This window comes from Ranitomeya variabilis, chromosome 2 (assembly GCF_051348905.1).
Source record: "Ranitomeya variabilis isolate aRanVar5 chromosome 2, aRanVar5.hap1, whole genome shotgun sequence".
Lineage (NCBI taxonomy): Eukaryota > Metazoa > Chordata > Amphibia > Anura > Dendrobatidae > Ranitomeya > Ranitomeya variabilis.
Window position 1 is genome coordinate 967,877,517 of NC_135233.1, and position 19,493 is coordinate 967,897,009.

The window sequence follows — 19,493 nt, forward strand, 5'->3', positions numbered from 1 at the left end:
GGAAACCACAGGTACATCCCCATGAGCCCCCTTACATCCCCAGCTCAACACAGACATAGCTCTCCAGTCGAGGACTGGGTTGTGAGATTGCAGCCAAGGCAATCCTAACACCAAATCATCATGTAGATTATACAGCACCAGAAAGCGAATAATCTCCTGGTGATCCGGATTAATACGCATAGTTACTTGTGTCCAGTATTGTGGTTTATTATTAGCCAATGGGGTGGAGTCAATCCCCTTCAGAGGAATAGGAGTCTCCAAAGGCTCTAAATCATACCCACAGCGTTTGGCAAAGGACCAATCCATAAGACTCAAAGCGGCGCCAGAGTCGACATAGGCGTCCGTGGTAATAGATGACAAAGAGCAAATCAGGGTCACAGATAGAATAAACTTAGACGGTAAGGTGCAAATGGAAACAGATTTACCAAGCTTTTTAGTGCGCTTAGAGCATGCTGATATAACATGAGTAGAATCACCACAATAGAAACACAACCCATTTTTCCGTCTAAAATTCTGCCGCTCGCTTCGGGACAGAATTCTATCACACTGCATACTCTCCGGCGACCTCTCAGTGGAAACCGCCAGATGGTGCACTGGTTTGCGCTCCCGCAGACGCCTATCGATCTGAATAGCCATTGTCATGGACTCATTCCACTGAGTAAGCACAGACCATTTACGGAATCTTTGGCAGTAAATTTCCGCTTCATCTTGCCCCTGAGATAGGGACATCAAAGTTTTTTCTGCCTGAAGCTCCAAATGAGGTTCGTCATAAAGCAACCCCAAGGCCAGAAAAAACGCATCCACATTGAGCAACGCAGGATCCCCTGGTGTCAATGAAAAAGCCCAGTCCTGAGGGTCGCCCCGGAGCAAGGAAATCACAATCCTGACCTGCTGTGCAGGGTCTCCGGCAGAGCGAGATTTCAGGGACAAAAATAATTTGCAATTATTTCGAAAATTCTGAAACCCGGATCTATTCCCCGAGAAAAATTCCGGCAAAGGAATTCTCGGCTCAGATACAGGTGCATGACAAACAAAATCTTGCAATCTTTGTACCTTCGTGGCGAGATTATTCAAACCTGCAGTTACACTCTGAAGATCCATTACAAACAGGTGGACACAGAGCCATTCAAGGGTTAAGAGGAGGTAAGAAGCAGCTAGACAGCAATTAAGGGCTAGGCAGCAAAACTCTGAAGGGGAAAAAAAAAAAAAAAAATTTCCCTTAAACACTTCTCTATCTCCTGCTTCAGCCCAAACAATTAACACTTTGTGGGCCGGTCAAACTGTCATGATCTCAATGGCAAGAGAACATAGCATCAGCATATATAGGAACTAGCTCTTGGAAGATGGAAACTGAGTTGACCATGAACTAAACCTAACGCACAACTAGCAGTGGCCGGGTAGCATGCCTACGTTGATTCTAGATGCCCAGCACCAGCCGGAGGACTAAATAAAGCTAGCAGAGGAAAATATTAGTCCTAGCTCACCTCTAGAGAAATACCCCGAAAGGAGACAGAGGCCCCCCACATGTATTGGCGGTGAGTTAAGATGAAATAACAAACGTAGTATGAAAATAGGTTTAGCAAATTTGAGGTCCACTTACTACATAGCAGAAGACAGAAAAGACACTTTCATGGTCAGCTGAAAACCCTATCAAAACACCATCCAGAAATTAATTTAAACTCTGGCATTAACTCATAACACCAGAGTGGCAATTCCTGTTCACAAGAGCTTTCCAGACACAGTAACGAAACTACAGCTGTGAACTGGAACAAAAATGCAAAAACAAACATGGACAAGAGTCCAACTTATCTAGTAGTTGTCTAGGAGCAGGAACAAGCACAGAGAGGCTTCTGATAACATTGTTGACCGGCAAGCAACTAACAGAACAGCAAGGTTATATAGCGACTCCCACATCTTGATGGGAACAGGTGAACAGAGAAGATGAAGACACCAGTTCAATTCCACCAGTAGCCACCGGGGGAGCCCAGAATCCAAATTCACAACAGGAAGCCTTTCGGGAGCTGAAGCGCCGGTTTTCTTCGGCCCCAGTTTTGTGTCAGCCTGATGTCTCTCTTCCTTTTCAGGTTGAGGTTGATGCTTCTGAGATTGGAGCAGGGGCTGTTTTGTCGCAGAGAAGCTCTGATTGCTCTGTGATGAAGCCTTGTGCTTTCTTTTCAAGAAAGTTTTCGCCTGCCGAGCGGAATTATGATGTTGGGAATCGGGAGTTGTTGGCTATGAAGTGGGCATTTGAGGAGTGGCGACATTGGCTCAAGGGAGCTAAGCATCGTGTAGTGGTCTTAACTGATCACAAAAATCTGATTTATCTCGAGTCTGCCAAGCGGCTGAATCCTAGACAGGCTCGTTGGTCGTTATTTTTCTCCCGTTTCGATTTTGTGGTCTCGTACCTGCCTGGTTCAAAGAACGTGAAGGCTGATGCTCTTTCTAGGAGTTTTGTGCCTGACTCTCCGGGAGTTTCAGAGCCGGCTGGTATCCTCAGAGAGGGAGTGATTTTGTCTGCCATTTCCCCAGATTTGCGACGAGTGCTGCAGAAATTTCAGGCAGATAGACCTGACCGTTGCCCACCAGAGAGACTGTTTGTCCCAGATAGATGGACCAGCAGAGTTATCTCCGAGGTTCATTCTTCGGTGTTGGCAGGCCATCCTGGGATTTTTGGTACTAGAGATTTGGTGGCTAGGTCCTTCTGGTGGCCTTCCTTGTCGCAGGATGTGTGTTCCTTTGTGCAGTCCTGTGGGATTTGTGCTCGGGCTAAGCCTTGCTGTTCCCGTGCCAGCGGTTTGCTTTTTCCTTTGCCTGTCCCGAAGAGGCCTTGGACGCACATTTCCATGGATTTTATTTCGGATCTTCCAGTCTCTCAGAGAATGTCTGTCATCTGGGTGGTGTGTGATCGTTTTTCCAAAATGGTCCATTTGGTGCCCTTGCCTAAGTTGCCTTCTTCCTCCGATTTGGTTCCTCTATTTTTTCAGAATGTGGTTCGCTTGCATGGCATCCCTGAAAATATTGTGTCTGACAGAGGATCCCAGTTTGTGTCCAGATTTTGGCGGATCTTTTGTGCTAAGATGGGCATTGATTTGTCTTTTTCGTCGGCCTTCCATCCTCAGACGAATGGCCAAACCAAGCAAACTAATCAGACCTTGGAAACTTATTTAAGATGTTTTGTTTCTGCTGATCAGGATGATTGGGTGACTTTTTTGCCATTGGCCGAGTTTGCCCTTAATAATCAGGCTAGTTCTGCTACTTTGGTTTCGCCTTTTTTCTGCAATTCTGGTTTTCATCCTCATTTTTCCTCGGGTCAGGTTGAGCCTTCTGACTGTCCTGGGGTGGATTCTGTGGTGGATTGCAACAGATTTGGAACCAAGTGGTGGACAATTTGAAGTTGTCACAGGAGAAGGCTCAGCGCTTTGCCAACCGCCGTCGCGGTGTGGGTCCCCGACTTCTTGTTGGGGATTTGGTATGGCTGTCTTCTCGGTATGTTCCTATGAAGGTTTCCTCTCCTAAATTCAAGCCTCGCTTCATTGGTCCTTATAAGATTTTGGAAATCCTTAACCCGGTTTCATTTCGTTTGGACCTCCCAGCGTCGTTTGCCATTCATAACGTGTTCCATAGGTCTTTGTTGCGGAGGTATGTGGTGCCTGTGGTTCCTTCTGTTGAACCCCCTGCTCCGGTGCTGGTTGAGGGCAAATTGGAGTACGTGGTGGAGAAGATCAGTATTTGGTTAAGAGGAAGGGCTATGGTCAGGAGGATAATTCCTGGGTTGTCGCCTCTGATGCTCATGCAGCCGATTTGGTTCATGCCTTCCATGTGGCTCATCCTGATCGCCCTGGGGGTTTTGATGAGGGTTCGGTGACCCCTCCTCAAGGGGGGGTACTGTTGTGAACTCTGTTTTTGGGCTCCCTCTTGTGGTCACAACTGGTACTGTGTGAGTGCTGTGTTTGGGCTCCCTCTGGTGGTTCTTTGGGTCATTCTGCAGGTCTGAGGCTGATCAGCTGTCTCGTTATCTGTTAGCTGGTTCCTATTTAGTTCACCTGGACTCTCAGTTGTTGCCTGCTGTCAATGTCTTCAGTGCTATTTTGGAGCTCTCCTGCAGTCCTTCATTATCTGTCTCTTCAAGAGAAGCTAAGTTTTGCTTGGTTCATTTTTTGACCATCAGTGGTCATATGTTTCTTGGTTTATTTATGTTTCTTGTCCAGCTTGCTAAATATGTGATTTCCTTGCTTGCTGGTAGCTCTAGGGGGCTGAGTTTCTCCCCTCACACCGTTAGTTGGTGTAAGGGTTCTTGTATTCTCAGCGTGGATATTTTGCATAGGGTTTTTTTACTGACCGCACAGTTCCCTATCTGTCTTCTGCTATCTAGTATTAGCGGGCCTCATTTGCTGAATCTGTTTTCATTTCTACGTTTGTGTTTTCCCCTTACCTCACCGTTATTATTTGTTGGGGGCTTCCTATATCTTTGGGGTGATTTCTCTTGAAGCAAGTGAGGTCTTACTTTCCCTCCAGGAGTAGATAGCTTCTCAGGCTGCGTCGAGACGTCCAGGATTTTAGGCACGTTCACCGGCTGCCTTTAGTGTGTTGGTTAGGATCAGGTTTGCGGTCAGTCCAGTTACCACCTCCCTAGAGCTCGTGTCTATGTTCATATACTTAGCTAGTCCGTTTTTGTGATCCTCAGCCACTAGGATCATAACAAGGAAGCTCACTGTGCTACAATGCGGCCTAGTCGGCCGGGTAAACCACCGTCTGCCCCATTAAGTGCATCCTCTTCATCCTCTGTGATTGTGGGGACAGCAGTCGCACATGGTTTTGGACGCAGACCTTCCACCTCTTTACCCACAACAGCCAGTGTGATTGGCAGGTCAGGACATTTGCAAGTGGAAACACCTGCTGGTGTTGAGCGCTCTCCGACATCGACACCACATTTTGATCAAGGCAACATAACAGCTCCGCCTGCACCTTCCTCACAGACCAACAGTTTGCTGGGGACACCCTACTCAACTCCATCTAAGCATGGCAGCCAGCCCTCAGTCCATCAAATGTGGACAATTAAAAGACCATTTCCTCCTAGCCATGACAAAGCTAAGAGCTTGAATTTTACCATCTGCAAGCTGTTGGCTACAGAAATGCTGCCTATCCGCCTGGTGGACACAGAGGATTTTCGAGACCTTATGTTTGTCGCAGTGCCCCAGTACCAGATGCCCAGTCGCCACTACTTCTCAAAGAAAGCTGTGCCTGCTCTACACCAGCATGTCGCACACAACATCACCGCTTCCCTGAGAAACTCGGTGTGTGACAGGGTGCATTTCACCACAGACACTTGGATGAGTAGACATGGACAGGGGCATTACATGTCGGTGACTGAGCACTGGGTAAATATGTTGACATCAGGAGAAGGGGCTGCTGTCCAAGTCTTGCCATCCCCATGAGTTGCTCGTCGATCCTCTGTATTTAGACATTCCTCCACTGCTTCTGCCTCCTCAACCTCCTCTTGGTCCTCCACCTGCACCCAAAGCTTGTCTGGTAATGCAACCCGTGTTCTAGCTGTGCAGAAGAAATCCTGCCCACCTCCTTACTATGCTGTCACCAGGGCTCAACGGCATCAGGCAGTGTTTACATTGAAATGTCTGGGAATTGTGAGTCTCACACAGCTGAGGAGTTGTGGTCAGCTCTGGAGACCGAGTTCCATCAATGGTTGTCTCCACTCAACCTGCAGCCAGGGAAGGCCATGTGAGACAATGCTGCAAACATGGGTGTGGCCCTTCGCCGGGGCAATGTCACACACATGCCTTGTATGGCTCACGTTTTGAACCTGGTTGTCCAGCAATTTTTATCCCACTTTCCCGAACTAGATGGGCTTCTGCAGAGGGCACGGTCGCTGTGTGCACACTTCCGCCGTTTGCATCCCGCAGCTCAACGACTTACATCTCTACAGAAGTCGTTGGGCCTGCCAGTTCACCGGCTGAAATGCGATGTGCCCACACAGAGGAATTCAACTCTGCACATATTACAGCAACTGTGGCAGCACCGACGAACCCTGGTGCAATACATTATGAGTTATAGCCTGGGCCAACGAGATCCAGAGGTGGGCAAATCACGCTGCAGGAGTGGTCTCAGATCAAGGACCTATACACCCTTTTGCACAGTTTTGAATAGCGATGAAGATGTTTAGTGCTGACGATGCCATTATCAGCATGACTATTCCGGTCATTTACATGCTGGAGCACACCTTAAGCAGTATTCGGAGTCAGGTGGTGGGACAAGAGAAGGAGGAGGAGAAACAGGAGGAGTCGTATGCGGAAGGTATAATATCTCCAAGGTCCAGACGGTCGGCAGCACCAAGGCGGCTGGCATTGGGGGGTGCGGGAGAGTGATTACCGAGGGTGCATGGTAGCAGCCAAACTGTTGAGGAAGGTGCAGGAGCCGAGGAAGAAGTGGAGGACGAACTGGCACTGGGCATGGAAGACTCATCAGATGAGGGAGACCTTGATCGAATTTCTGTTGTGTGAGGTTGGGGGGAGAGGACAGAGGAAGGAAGCATGTTTCTCACCTCGCCACCACCAAGACAACAAGGACTTGGTCCTCCTGGATGCGCAAGACACATGAGTGCCTTCTTGCTGCATTATCTGCAACATGACCCTCGGATTGTCAGAATCCAAAGTAATGCCGACTACTGGGTTGCCACACAGATCCCCGGTACAAAAGTAAATTTGGCTAAATAATTCCTGCCATAGAAAGGGATTCACGCATGCAAGAGTCCCCTTGCTGTGTTTTACATGACGTTGGCAACATCAATTCCAGGTGGGAGGGGTCGCTCCCCCCTTTTAACCTTTAGAAACTACATACACTACGGCTTGGGGTAGCACAGATGGTTGAGTCTGCAGAGTTGTTTACTCATACTATGGCCTGGGATTCAGAGGCCTGCTCCAAAGCTTCAGTGTCTGCTAGTCAGCAGAGTAGCCCACCCATGAAGCAAGCTACACCACCTGTTTATCTAAGTACTAATTTTTAACCGCATCTAGCCCAGGCAATACTTTGGGCCTAGTAGCAGTGTCTGCTACTCAGCAAAGTACCCCACCCATGAAGCAAGCTACACAGCCTGTTTATCTAATTACTAATTTTTAACTGCATCTAGCCCAGGCAATACTTTGGGCCTAGTAGCAGTGTCTGCTACTCAGCAGAATACTCCACCCATGAAGCAAGCTACACTGCCTGTTTATCGAATTACTAATTTTAAACTGCATCTAGCCCAGGAAATCCCTTTGGGCCTAGTAGCAGTGTCTGCTACTCAGCAGAGTATCCCACTCATGAAGCAAGCTAAACCGTCTGTAGATCTAATTACTAATTTTAAACTGCATCTAGCCCAGGCAATACTTTGGACCTAGTAGCAGTGTCTGCTACTCAGCAGAGTACCCCACCCATGAAGCAAGCTACACCACCTTCTTCCTTTCTCAATCTAACCCCTCGGCTCTGGGGTATCCGCTCTCTCTCCAGCTATCTCCTTCTCACTGGTGGACTACAGCGTGTATTCACACTGTGGCAAATCTTTTGGGCCCAGGCATAAGAAGTCGTCAAGGTAATGGATAGTATGTGACCCCTTAGAAACATCCATGATGACCCATTCGAGGAAGCAACTAAATGCCTCAAATAGTGAGCAGGATATGGAGCACCCCATGGGCAAACAGTGATCTATGTAGTATGCTCCATCACAGAAGGAGCCCAATAGGTGGACACTATTCGGAGGCACAGGTAGTAACCGGAACACCCCCCAATGTCTCCCAACTTCTTGACCCTTCTGATTGCCTCGTCAAAGGAGGTACAGTCTATAGTACTGTACTTGGTTCCGCGTCAATGTTGTCGTTTACTGACCTGCCCCTTGGATATGACAAATGGTTGATTAGTCTGAATGTATTGGGTTCCTTTTTTGGCACGGCTCCCAATGGGGATACCACTATGTCTTCTAAGGACAGTGTTCTGAATGGACCCGCCATTCTACCTAAAGATATTTATTTATTTTTTTTTTTTTTTGTCATGACGTCTGGGTGTTGGTAGGCTGATTTTAGATTTTTACTCCAGCCTTTCTTGATTTTAGAAGGGCATGACATGCCTATATCTGTGTCTCCTCCTCCTTTTACTCCTCCACCTCCTTTCTTTTCGCATAACTATATGTACTTGTGACTTTTCCATGTGTTTGTTGTGTCTTCTGAGCAGTTTGTCAGCTTTTGGACACCTTTTAAGGTGTTTTCTATGTGTTTTCTATGTGTTTGTATGTGTTTGTGTTTGCCTGCCATTGGCTTCAATGGGGTTTGACGGTGTTCGTCGAACGTTAGACGAACTTTCGTAGAACATGCCTCAATTCAACAAACCGAACTGAACTCGAACACTAGGGGGGTGGCTCAACACTACTGGAGAGTTGGGCGGGTCTGGTTAACCACCTATCTCCCATCAATTGGTGTGCCTCATGGGATATAATGAGACTGTGGTTTGGTCACATCGTCTCTTTGTTGGAAGGTCCTTGAAGAGGACAAGTTTTCCTGGAAGCACATGGAAGAGGTCATGTGCCTGCAGAGTCTGTGCCAGCTATCTCACTTGGGGAAAACCACTGTCCTTCTGAGGGTCTGGTACTGTCAGGTTTGAGCTTGTCGAGCAAGTCATGGATTTACTGAAGAAGAAGTAAGCAGGCTCCTTGCATCTTCTCGCCCGACCACTTGCACCAGTGACCCCATTCCGTCACATCTCCTCCAGTCCCTTTCCCCGGCTGTCACCTCTCACATAACAAAAATATTCAACCTTTCCCTCACTTCCGGTATTTTTCCCTCCTCATTTAAGCATGCCATCATACATCCATTACTTAAAAAACCCTCCCTCGACCAAAACTGTGCCGCTAATTATAGACCTGTCTCTAATCTTCCCTTCATCTCTAAACTCCTGGAACGCCTGTTCCACTCCCGTCTTACCCGCTTTCTCTCAGATAACTCTCTTCTTGACCCTCTTCAATCTGGCTTCTGCTCTTTACACTCTACTGAAACTGCCCTCACTAAAGTCTCTAATGACCTACTAACAGCTAAATCTAATGGTCACTACTCCATGCTAATTCTATTGGATATTTCCGCAGCATTCGACACTGTGTATCATCAGCTCCTCCTCACTATGCTCCGCTCCATCGGCATCAAGGACACCGTTCTCTCTTGGTTCTCCTCCTATCTCTCTGACCGATCCTTCACTGTATGTTTTGCTGGTTCCTCCTCCTCTCACCTTCCCCTTACTGTTGGGGTTCCTCAAGGATCAGTCCAAGGCCCCCTCCTCTTCTCTTTGTATACTGCCCCTATTTGACAAACAATCAGTAGATTTGTGTTCCAGTACCATCTCTATGCTGATGACACCCAATTATACACCTCTTCTCCTGCTTTCACTCCGACCTTCTTAGAAAACACCAGTGATTGTCTTACCGCTGTCTCTAACATCATGTCCTCCCTCTATCTGAAACTGAACCTGTCAAAAACTGAACTCCTCGTGTTCTCTTCCTCTACTAACCTACTTTTGCCTTACATTGCCATCTCCGTGTGCGGTTCAATCATTACTCCAAAGCAACATGCCCGCTGCCTTGGGGTCATCCTTGATTCCGAGCTTTCATTCACCCCCCACATCCGATCACTGGCTCACTCTTCTTATCTGCATCTCAAAAACATTTCTAGAATTCGCCCTTTTCTTACTTTCGACTCTGCAAAAACTCTTACTGTTTCTCTTATTCATTCCCGTCTAGACTATTGTAACTCTCTACTAATCGGCCTCCCTCTTACCAAACTCTCCCCGCTCCAATCTGTCCTGAATGCTGCTGACAGGATCATATTCCTCACCAACCGTTACACCGATGCCTCTACCTTGTGCCAGTCATTACACTGGCTACCCATCCACTCCAGAATCCAGTACCAAACTACTACCCTCATCCACAAAGCACTCCATGGCTCAGCACCACCCTACATCTCCTCTCTGGTCTCAGTCTACCACCCTACCCGTGCCCTCCGCTCCGCTAATGACCTCAGGTTAGCATCCTCAATAATCAGAACCTCCCACTCCCATCTCCAAGACTTTACACGTGCTGCGCCGATTCTTTGGAATGCACTACCTAGGTTAATACGATTAATCCCCAATCCCCACAGTTTTAAGCGTGCCCTAAAAACGCATTTGTTCAGACTGGCCTACCGCCTCAACGCATTAACCTAACTATTCCTGTGTGGCCTATTAAAAATAGAAAACAAAAAAAAACAAAACACATAATCAGGTTCCTTGCATCGTGTTCTCATACACTTTATGCAGTTAATAGCCCTCTGTGTCTGTACTGCTACATACTTAGGCTGTTAATTGGTTCATGCAGCTTTACATGAACACCCGAGCCTTACACTATGGCTGGTCCAAATAACTAAAGCAATTGTTACCATCCACCTCTCGTGTCTCCCCTTTTCCTCATAGTTTGTAAGCTTGCGAGCAGGGCCCTCATTCCTCCTGGTATCTATTTTGAACTGTGATTTCTGTTATGCTGTAATGTCTATTGTCTGTACAAGTCCCCTGTATAAGTTGTAAAGCGCTGCGGAATATGTTGGTGCTATATAAATAAAAATTATTATTATTATATTATTATTACATGGAATCCTAGAAATTCGATTTGCAAAGAAGTTGCAAGGTATACAGTTGTGCTCAAAAATTTACATACCTTGGCAGAATTTTTGCTTTCTCGGCCTTTTTCTCAGAGAATATGAATGATAACACTAAAACTTTTTCTTCACTCATGGTAAGCGTTTGGGTGAAGCCATTTATTGTAAAACTACTGTGTTTTCTCTTTTTAACCCATTTCTGACCTCGAACAGGATAGTATGTCCGAGGTCAGATCCCCTGCTTTGATGCAGGCTCCGGCAGTGAGCCCACAGCAAAGCTGGGACATGTCAGCTGTTTTGAAGAGCTGACATGTGCCCGCAATAGCGGTGGGTGGAATTGAGATTCACCCACAGCTATTAACTAGTTAAATGCCTTTGTCAATCGCTGACAGCTGCATTTAACTAGCGCCTCAGGCCATCCGGCTGGAAATGCGTGCATTGCTGAGCCCCGTCATGTGATCGGGGGTCAGCGATGTTTTGGCATAACAACCAGAGGTCTCCTTGAGACCTCTATGGTTGTTGATGCCGGATTGCTATGAGCGCCACCCTGTGGTCGGCGTTCATAGCAAGTCTGTAGCGATCTGATGTTTGCTCCTATGTAGCAGAGGCAATCGAGTTGTGCCAGCTTCTAGCCTCCCATGGAAGCTATTGAAGCATGGCAAAAGTAAAAAAAAATGTTTTAAAAAATATGAAAAAAATATAAAAGTTTAAATTACCCCTCTTTCGCTTGATACAAAATAAAACAATAAAAAAATCAAACATATACATATTTGGTATCACCGCATTCAGAATCACCCAATCTATCAATAAAAAAAGATTTAAAAAAATTAGAAACCCCAGAATTACGTTTTTTTGGTCGCCGCAACATTGCATTAAAATGCAATAACGGGCTATAAAAAGAATGTATCTGCACCAAAATGGTATCATTAAAAATATCAGCTCGGCACTCAAAAAATAAGCCCTCCCTCAACCCCATCAGAAACTCCCACTCCCCCAGGTCACGAAAAATTTAGATGCTACGGGTATTGGAAAATGGCGCAATTTTTTTCTTTTTTAGCAAAGTTTGGAAAATTTTTTCACCACTTAGATAAAAAATAACCTAGACATGTTTGGTGTCTGTGAACTTGTAATAACCTGGAGAATCAAAGTGGTAGGTCAGTTTTAGCATTTAGTGAACCTAGCAAAAAAGCCAAGCAAATAACGAGTGTGGGATTGCACTTTTTTTTGCAATTTCAACGCACTTGGAATTATTTTCCTTTTTCTAGTACATGACATGCTAAAATCAATGATGTCATTCAAAAGTACAGCTCGTCCCACAAAAAATTAGCTCTTACATGGCCATATTGATGGAAAAAAAAGTTATAGCTCTGGGAAGGAGGGGAGCGAAAAACTAAAGCAAAAAAATGAAAATACCCCGGGTCATGAAGGGGTTAAATCATAATGGCAACCCAAAACATCCAGATGACCCTCATAAAAAGTTCACATACCCCATTTCTTAATAACATGTATTGCCCACTCTAGCATCAATAACAGCTTGAAGTCTTTTGTGGTAGTTGTGGATGAGGTTCTTTATTTTCTCTGATTGTAAAACTGCCCACCCTTCTTGGCAAAAAGCCACCAGTTCCTGTATATTCCTAAACTGTCTAGCATGAACTCTGTGCCTAAATTCTCCCAAGAGTGGCTCTATGTTATTGAGGTCAGGAGACTGAGATGACAACTCAAGAACCTTCACTTTGCTCTGTTGCAGCCAATGAGAGGTCGACATGGCCTTGTGTTTTGGGTTCTTGTCATGTTGGAACATCCAGGTATATCCCATGAGTAGGCTGATGAGTGCAAGTTTGCCTCCAGTATTTGCTGATAATGTGCTGCATTCATCTTTCCTTCAATTTCGACCAGGCTTCCTGTGCAGTTGTAGCTCACACATCCCCAAAACACCAGCGATCCACCTCCGTTCTTTTCAGTAGGAATGGTGCGCAGTAATGGCTTTCTTCTGGCGATGAGACCATGCAGCCCATTTTTCTTCAAGTGCCTCCTTATTGTGCATCTTGAAACAGCCACACCGTTGGATTTCGGAGAGTCCTGTATTTCAGCTGATGTTATTTGTGGGTTTTTCTTTGCCTCCCGAACAATTTTCCTGGCAGTTGTGGATGACATTTTGTTGCCTTACCTGACTGTGATTTTGTTATTACAGAGCCCCCGATTTTCCATTTGTTAATCACAGTTTGAATGCTGCTGACTGGCATTATCAATACCTTGGATATCTTTTTGTATCCCTTTCCTGTTTTATACAGTTCATCTACCTTTTCCCGTAGATCCGTTGACAATTCTTTTACTTTCCCAATGACTCACAATCCAGAAACGTCAGTGACTGGATGAAAGATGCAAGAGTCTGTCTGGATTCCAGATACTCACTCAGCTTTTATGCACACACACTGATTACAAGCAAACAGGTCACAGGTGAGGATGTTACCTTTAGTAGTCATTCAAACCCATTTGTGTCAACTTCTTTGCATGTTATCATGCCAAAATCACCAGGGTAAGTGAACTTTTGATCAGGGTTATTTGGATGTTTTGGGTTGACATTATGATTTAAAAAAAGAAAACACAGTCGTTTGACAGTAAATGGTTTCACACAACCATGAGTGGAGAAAAAGTTTTGGTGTTATCATTCATATTCTCTGAAAAAAAAGGCCAAGAAAGCAAAACTTCTACCGGGGTATGTAACTTTTGAGCACAACTGTAAGTAATCAAAAAAATCATTATATTCATCTCACCACTCATCTCTATGACCTTGCTGCTCCTCACCGCTCCCGTCTGGTTCTCACCACATCTGATCCCACCGATTGAGATGAAAATCCTCCAAGGATTCTGCCTAGAATGTCAAGACAGTGTGGTCCTGACAGGTGATGGCAAAGAGTTGATGGGCTAGAGAGGTGAGCATGCAGGTTTTTTTTTAATGTTTAACCTTTTCATTATTTTACAATCTTATGGTCTAGCTTTTACTCTTTATAGGAAGCTGTATGTAAGAGGATTGAAATCTTTGCTGTTTAGTACTGAGCGGTTGATCCATTTGGGTTACTTTACTGATGCCCATCTCAACAACTTTTCATTCTGAACATTTCTTGTGCGAGCTACCACACCTTTTGAGATTCAGCAGTGAAGAGAGAAGGTGATATATTGTCGGACCACGATTGGGTTACAGTGTTTTAAAGTGGATACCTGAATATGCAGCTAGCAAACCAGCAACTGGATTTAAGTATTGAGACAGGGGCCCTCTTATGTCTGTGTCCTCTCCTGGTCCAATGTCTTTAGACTCAGCAATCTTCTTTAAAGTAAAAAATATTAAGAGCAAAAATGTATTTTCAGCCCTAAAGTTTGGTTCTAAAATAGGTAAACCATTACTCCAGGCAGTTTAGATCACACTGGCTTGGTTTAACATACATTTTTAAGAAGTATTAGGTCTGCAAAGGCTTCGAATGTAATCACATAATCTTTTATTCACTGACAGCAAAAAGAGATCAGGAAAGCAGTACAGTATTGAAGCACAAATAACTTAAAAAAGTTGTACTATATTCATTATATTATTGATATTATCAGACAAACGGCAGAATCTAACATGAGATGTACGAGTATACTACAATGCAGTAAGATGCAGCAATATATCTGATGTACATTTCATAGTAGTATAAAAATTAGATTTGTTCATATTTTATTGAATCTTCAACCCCACAGCACAAGTACTATGAAAATGTTTTTCCAAAAAAGGTCTTGAAATATTAAATAAGCTTCCAAACTGACTGCACTTTCTTTCTACTACTGTACATATTACCTCATTACCGCCACTTGTTTGAAGAAATCTGCCATATATAATACTGGAACTGAAAGGCTGGTAATTTTACTAGAAAAAAACACAATTTTCATGTCTAAAGTTTGGCAGTCTTTGTAAGTTACAAAAATTATGATGTGTGCAATAGCGACTTAAAATAAAATTCATCATGAATTGGGGTTACTAAACAGAACATTCCTATTTTTTTAAGGAATTATCTGAGCCAATATGTTATTATAACAGATGGTTCAGCATTATGCTTGGAAGAGATATTGATAAACCATTCATATGCTGTATATTAAATGCTTTCTGTTGGTCACTCTCTATAGAGAATCTATATATATAAGAGGCATCGTGATTACTCGCTAATCCCGCCCCCTGCACTGTAGCTCTGCCCCACCACATCACCACACACAATCCTGCCCCCACATTACCACACACAATCCGCACCACTTCACCACACACAATCCTGCCCCCCACAAATCCCACCCCCCACCACATCAGCACACATAATCCTGCCCCCCACCACATCACCACACATAATCCTGCCCCTTCAACACATCACCACACATAATCCCGTCCCCCAACACATCGCCACACAATGCCACCCCCCGAACACATCACCACACATAATCCCGCCCCCACACCCCATTACCACACATAATTCTGCCCCCCACAACATTACCACACATAATCCCGCCACCCCACCACATTACTACACATAATCCCGCCCCCCACCACATTACCACACATAACCCCACTCCTCACCATATTACCACACATAATCCCGCCCCTCCACCACATTACTACAGAAAATCCCGCCCCACCACCACATTACCACATATAATCCCGCCCCCCACCACATTACCACAGATAATCCCGCCCCACACCACATTACCACACATAATCCCGCCCCCCACCACATTACCACCCATAATCCCACCCCCCACCACAGCACCACACATAATCCTGCCCCTTCACATCACCACACATAATCCTGCCCCCACAACACATCCCCACATATAATCCTGCCCCCCCTCCCCATTACCACACATAATCCTGCCCCCCACCACATCACCACACATAATCCCACCCCATCACATCACCACACATAATCCCGCCCCCCCCACCCCATTACCACACATAATCCCGCCCCCCCACCCCCTTACCACACATAATTCCGCCCCCAACACATCACCACACTATTGTTATTAACTTCATTTTAAGTTAATTTCCCACCTGCTTAAGCGCTATTGAATGTTGTCATTATTTACTTTAGTTTAATCACCAGCAGCGTTAATTAGATAGCAATGAGCATGCCGAGTGTTAGCTGGCTGGAAACATCTAGTGACCCATATAGACAGTGTCGGACAGTTGGGCTTACCACAGAATATCATTGCTGGGGGGGTCATCATGTAGAGATATACAAATAAAACAGGACAAAGACTGCAACAGAAAGGAGAAAACAGGTACATTAGTACAAAGCATGTGAAAGTTTATATAACAGATTTCTTTGATTCTTCATACAGTTATGGATTTGTGGCGTTTCTGCTTTTTCAAACTTTCCCCCATCTGGACTACACTGGATTTGGTGGACTATGTCCAACATGGTACTCATTTTTCATATTAAAATAGTCAAAGTTGGATAGCAGCTGCGAGCAAATTTATTAGATTGGAATTGAATTCTCCTTAAATTTGTCAAAAAGTTGTATTCTCCAGGATACAGATTTTCCTGTAGTTTATCCGGTGTAAATTTACCAACATCGTGACCAACTGCAGCCATGATTTTGCTGAGCCACAGAGGCCCGGGTAAATGGTTAAAAAATAAATAATAATTCCTCACTGCTCACCTTTCCTTCCACCCATGCAGACCGCCATCTGGTCCACTGCATTCCTTCTTTTCACTATAACAGATCACGCACATTTTCATCAGCCTGCTTCATTCTGGGTCAGGGTGTTGAGCTCAACCAGGCATGAAACGTCACTGCATGAAGTCAAAGAGAATGTCTTCACAGACATACATCTTAACAGGTGTTGACTAGGCCAAAGCAAAGTAGACGGAAGATGATTCATGTGATCAAATGATCAAAACAAAAAGTTTTCATATCCTATATTTATTATGCTTTAGGGTCTAGATTTATTTTTTCATTTCCACAAGGGTGACAGTAAAAATTGACTGTACAGTTTGTTGTGCAATTTCTCCTGAGTACACAGATACCCAATATGTGATAGGAAACTGCTTTTTGAATGCAGGGCTCGGTAGGGAAGGAGAACCATTTGACTTTTAGAGAATGTCACTTTTATACCATGTCACATTTGGAAACCTCATTATGTGCCTAAATAGTTGAAACCCCCACACAAGTAACCGCATTTAGGAAACAATGTCCTTCAAGGAACTTATCTATAGGTGTGATAAGCACCTTGACCCCACAAGTGCTTCACAGAGGTTTATCATTTTAACCCTTGAACATGAAAATATTAAATTGTTCCCTAAAAGTTTTGCTGAAAATTTAAATTTTTGCAAGGATAACAGTAGAAAATGGATCACAAAATTGGTTGTGCAATTTCTCCTGAGTACGTCAATACTGCATATGTGGAAGAAAACTACTGTTTGGGAGCATGGCAGGGCTCAGAAGGGAAGGAGTGCCATTATGCTTTTGGAGGGCAACATTGTCTGGAATAGCTAGCTGATGTCATGTCATTTTAAGAGCCCCTGATGTGCCCAAACAGTTGAAGCCAACTACAAGTTTCCCCATTTTGGAAACTACAGTACACCTCTTGAGGAATTAATCTAGGGATATAGTGAGCACTTTTAACTCTCAGGCAATTCAAATAATTGTATAACATTGGCCTGAAACAAAGAAAAATTACATTTTTTTTACTAAAATGCTGCTTTAGCCCAAAGTTTTTAATTTTCAAAAATGGTTATAGGAGAAAATGAAGAGTACATTTTGTTAGCAATTTATTCTAAGCACGTCAATATCCCATATTTGGTCGAATACTATTTCTGAGGCACTGTGGAAAGCTTAGAAGGGATGGAGCGCCATATTGAACTTCAATGTTTATGCACTGATTTGAGGGTGCCATATCATATTAGCAGAGTCCCTGAGGTGTCAGAATAGCAGAAACCCCCATAAGTGACCTTTTTTGCAAACTACACCTCTCAATTTATTATGTGGATCACTTAGCATCTTGACACAACATGTGCCTCTCGGAATTTTATACCATTCGGTGGTGAAGAAAAAAGAATTAAATTGTTACCACTAAAAAATGTTTTGCCCAATTTTTTTATTTTTATAAGAGCTAATAGGAAAAAAGGGAGCTCACCGTTTGTTGTGCAATTTCTCCTGATTGCGCCATTACTCTACATGTGATCAGGAACTAATTTTCAGGCACAGTGGAAAGCTCAGAAGGGAAGACGTGCCTTATTGTTAAAGTTTGAGGGTGCCATGACCCACTGGAAGAGCCCTTGATGTGCCAGAACAACAGAACCCACCCATAATTGATCCCATTTTACAAACTACACCTCTCAATGATTTAATCTAAGTATGTAGTGATCATATTAAAACTACAGGTGTGTCACTGAATTTTATACCATTGGACAGTGAAGAAAAATGATTACTTTTTTACCAAAAAAAGTTTGTTTTATCCCCAGATTTCAAATTTTCTCATGGGGAAATGAGTACAACTGGCAATAAAATTCAACATAAAATTTCTGCTGAATGTGGCAATACAGTACTGCTTAGCCACATGGCGAGAGTGACAGAGCGATATTTAACTCTTGGAAAGCAAATTATCTTAGAATAATTTGCAGACTCAATATACAGAGTCCCTGAGAGCCAAAAGAGCAGAATTTCCCCCTTAAATTACCCCATTTTGGAAATTACACTACTCTGGGAATATCTACAGGTGTATTGATGATTTTGACTCCATGTGTATTTTCCAGCAACAAGTAGCAGTGGATGTTGTTAAGTGAAAACTGCACACATAAATTAGGTGGACTCTCATTGCTATAGAAATGTCAAAAATGTGGATTCTAAATGTGGTTTAGACATACTGTAGGGAGAGGGACATTTAGATTTGGGTGTCACACTCAGACATGGGTTAGTCAGCATGATGACACAGAAAACAAACACGATAGGATAGAAAAGGGAGAAAAAAGCCCAAATGGTAGGAAGCTAGGGATGGCACACCTCCTTACACAAACCTGTGATTGTCCGTAAGCTCCCCTAACAACCTATGTAGTCTTTTCCCCTACCACCTTCACGTGCCTAGTTCCTGATTGCCACATCAATGTACCCTGGCTAGGGCACTGGCCGACAAGGACGCTAGCCTAACCACTGCAGATGGTAATACACAGGGGAAGAAACAATCATGGGACAGACAAACAAAAAGGAATAAAAACTCAGCTTCAGGCTCTGCCGTTAAGCTTCACAGCAGCATAAATAACACCAGGAATCTAAACTGAGCAAGACCACCAACACAGGAGAGCTCCTCACTACTAGCTGGTCTGCATAGAAGAGCTCTATTACTGATGATCAGCTGATAGATCATGTGACTTTTTAAAGGAAGGCGAGAGTGGTTACCAACCAACATCAGCTGACCAACCTAAAAGAACAGCCAGCAAGAGACAGACATTGACTCTTGCTGAACCTGAGTGGGGTGGTGTTTTTTGTAAATTGAGTTGATACTTTTGTTGGGAACATTTTACATTCCATTGTGGATCACATTGATCCTGTGCTCTTCTTTGAGTACATACATCTATATCTCCATAAATTAATTATAATGTGGCAGAATGAGCTATTGGGCTCTGTTTGGCCTCTTTCCAGCAGTGTCCTTCATTTCAGAGGTGCACAAAACTGTGGTACACCGCGCTTTTGTGCACACTAAAAAAGACGGACACCGCCAGATCATAGTACAGATGGCATCCACAGTGCCTCCATCTGCTTCATTATACAGAATCTTCCATAGTTGGTTCTATCTGAATCAGGTATTTCAGAGATTTACAA